We start from the raw sequence: 3734 nt of genomic DNA, 5'->3' as shown, positions 1-3734 counted from the left end.
GCAGAAATAAAAATACCCTATACGTAATACATTTTCATACACATTTTAAACATAAAAGCATGAACATTTATAAATCGACACATCCATAGCTAAATTTGCACTATTTAACTGTATATTTTTTGGAATAGAACAGCGTCAGAGGCATATATTTTACCCTAATACCTATGTAATAACTCTCAATAAAAATTTTTAATAACATTTGCATAACCTTTATGGTCTAAACGGTATTTCTACAAATGTATGTACTCATTAGACATAATGGCGCTAGCGGCGCTGTTGACCGAAAATTGTGCCGTAAAAATACCTTAAAATACCTTATTTTTTCAATGAATATTTTTGACGACAGCCGTAAAACTGATTCGCCGCTAAGCGATTGCGCCGTTAATCGCAGGCCGCCTGCAATTACATGATTGGAGCCCTCCCTCTTCCTCTTTGATGGACATAATCATAAAGGGAATTGGGTTATCTGCTAAGTCATTCCTGGTGTTGCCAGTAGTGGATGGTGCTGTCACCTGCACTAAACAATTGAAGTGTTGCCATGGATTTTGAATTTAAGCTGTCATTGTAATTGGAAACATAGCTATGTAATTACTTAGTAAGTATATATAAAACCTCATTTTATGATAAAAATGTAATTTTAGCATGCAAAAAATGTACACTAATACCCTTATGTATGTAAAAACACCAAAGGAAAGAGAAGAGCATTGACAGAAAAATCTTGGTGAAAATAAGAAATTGGTCAGAGACAAAATGATAAGAGCAGATTTACAATATACACTGATACACAGCAGTTGAGAAACAAATATATAACCAAGGCTATGTTGTGTGGAGCTGCTTCTCTTGAACTTGAGAGACTAAAGTCTGACTGCTGTTTGTTGACTTCAACAGCTTTATAATACAGAAAATGAAAAGAGGTGAGATAAGGATGCTTATTTTTGTTTTAGGCTGGGTTAGGTTAGAATAAATTATGATGATTAATATTAGCACTTATGATCACTCCCATAGTATGATCACACCAACCGCTGAGACTACTACTACTGCTGGAACCTGGCAGTGTTATATTCCAGCACTTTGACAGTACAGTATGTGAAAACTGATACCTACAAATTGAGATATTTCTTATTTTTCTTACTTTAGTCTAGAATTTAAATTTTTGTACTGCAGTAAATTTATTTGGTTTTCTCTGGTGTCAAACAGGCCAGAGCAAGGTGTGAACTACGTGAGGAGGCAACAGAAGATGATGCACGTGATGTGGTGGAGGTGATGCGCTTCTCAATGATGGACACGTTTTCAGATGAATTTGGGCTCTTGGACTTCCAAAGGTCTCAGCATGGCTCAGGGTCGAGTAACAGGGGCCAGGTGAGTTAGATGCTAAGATACTTTATGCTAATTAAAGAAAAGTATAAAACTAATAGCAAACATTTGTTGGAGTAGTTTTTGAACTCCAGGGAGCTAGGTAACAAATACTTATCAGATGAGGTTTAATCTGTTCTGGAGTAGTACTGTAATTTTGATACAGAAGCTGTTGTAATTGACAATATTTTCATGGGATTTTCTAGTCACATTTCTACAATCACTAGCTTCACCCAAAGAATTAATTCTGAAGAGGTGAAATCTGATTAAGGTAAAGTGAAAGAAGTTGCACAAGTAACTGAGAAGCAGGTAACTGAAAGAGATCTGTGGTCCAGATGAAAGTGGGAGGTAGCAAATCTGTAAAGCTGGAGCCAAAGGGATTTTGCAAAGAATCTTTGACACCATCTACTACATTGCACATTTTAAGTTGTAAGTTCCCCACAGTGTTAGTAGAGTAGAACTTACAGTAATCTCATAAATTGCTGATGAGTTAACATTCTGTATAAGAAATTTGATGTTGAGTCTCGAGGAATCAGAGAAAATGTGGTTCAAAGAGGAGATAGTACCCAATACAAGTAGTTATCATTTTTTGTATTCTTTGCCATATTATGAGGTGAGATGTGTTAAATTACTTGATAATTTTGAATTATATATTTTTTTAATCAATAAATCTCATTTTATAAAGATGTCTGATACTATCACTATAAAATCTTGTACATATATAGATTATAATGGTGAAGGATTCCCTTCATATTAAATCTCAGATTCTGAATAAGTATTAATTATTTTTTCAGATGAAGAAGTTTGTTGCAGCTCTTCAGAGGATGTCAGATAACACTTATAAATCTACATATAGCGTAGATGAATTGAGGCAGTTGGCCAAACAATTGAACATGAAAGTTGGGATTTTAGAGAATTTGTTTGTTGAAAGCTAAATCACCAAGGATACTTATGAAGAAAGGTTCTAATATATATCAACTTATGACTGCAAATTGTTGATGACTAATGTTGAATTTTCCTTTTGTTGAAGTCTGAATGTAGTGTATACTAGTTACATGTAAATACTGTAATTGTTTTGTACAAAAATACAAACCTCTTCCAGACCATAGCTGTTACATCAGTATTTCAAAAGGCAGATCAGTTAAAGATTTGTTATTTTATTAATTCATTCGACCTTGAGTTTGCTCTTTTGACTCATTTCGTTCTATTACTTTCTATGGTATCTTGTTTTCATGTCTATTCCCTTTAAGTAGTATGTGGTATGCCCTAAGCTCTCAGTTTTAATTGTAGCCTTTACTTTTATTATTACTACTGTAGTACTTCTCTTATGTTATTTGCATTTTTCATGCCCCATTTTAAAGAAATTTTAAGCAATCTTTTGTCCTGCATAATTCATGGGAGGCTACTTTATATTATTTTACATACAGGGTATTCCATATTTTTGCTGTATGCAGTTATCAGTTTGACTGTCTGGAAGGTCATAAATTCCTTACAGAGGGAGACTTTCAATATGAAATTTCATTATGGAATGAATGCCAGCAAGATCGTATAATTTGTGAAGCCTCATCAAGTTCCAGTTAAACACTAAAGAGGTAACCCATTTACATATCTTATGTTAAATGGGTTACCAAGTGGAGTCTGTCATACCAGATATTGACACTTCCTCAGAATCAACATGGCAATCCAGTTATGAGGACCTATTGTATCTTAGAAAAGAAGCACTACTCATTGAATATTATGATTGCCTTCTGACTAAGCAACTCTGTCAGGGAGGACTTTGCCTTCATTGAATGCATGAGCTGTGTTCAGTTTGAATTTATTCAGGTTTGACACTTGTCACTTTAGAAAGAATTTTTTTACTGCAGAGATTTTGTGCACAAGAACTTTGATCATTTTTTTTCTCTCTATCTTGTTGTGGCATGTAAAAGGAGAGATAAATAACTTATTGTCTAACTACCTAATGATTAACTAAATGAAGAACCTTCCATCTATATACAGGGTACCTCTTATAGCATGACTTGTGTGGATAACGAACTGCTGCTAATTGATTCCTTTGTCCTCAGCTAGAGTATGTAGATTTTTCATTGTAATCTCACTTACAAGTCATATGCTAAAAACAAACCACCCAACATCTGTTATATGTTATTATTATTATTATATCATTATGATGGAGCACTGTAGTTTACATGATACGTTCTTTTCTAGGTGTTAATACATATATGTACACCCTTAGTGATTGTGAACTCTTCAAGGAGAATATAGCGATCAAATGTCCTTGGCTTGTATATGTATAATTAAGGTACAGTTCATTCTTTCCTGTTGGTTTCATCCAGTATCAGGCAACACAGTTTATAACTAGAATCTAGGAGGCAACACAATTT

The 3734-nt window shown here is 34.0% G+C and overlaps 1 long non-coding RNA gene across 1 annotated transcript; it reads left to right on the top strand.

Moving 5' to 3' along the window:
* Window positions 1-208: 208 nt before the first annotated feature.
* Window positions 209-2258, top strand: LOC135196851 (uncharacterized). Its single transcript, XR_010310491.1, has 3 exons — window positions 209-914; window positions 1198-1359; window positions 2148-2258. It is a non-coding gene; the product is annotated as an uncharacterized LOC135196851 (long non-coding RNA).
* Window positions 2259-3734: the final 1476 nt, after the last annotated feature.

The sequence above is a fragment of the Macrobrachium nipponense genome, chromosome 18 (assembly GCF_015104395.2).
Source record: "Macrobrachium nipponense isolate FS-2020 chromosome 18, ASM1510439v2, whole genome shotgun sequence".
NCBI classification, from domain to species: Eukaryota; Metazoa; Arthropoda; class Malacostraca; order Decapoda; family Palaemonidae; genus Macrobrachium; species Macrobrachium nipponense.
The sequence above is the reverse complement of the archived record's forward strand: the minus strand, read 5'-3'. Positions and strand labels throughout refer to the sequence as shown.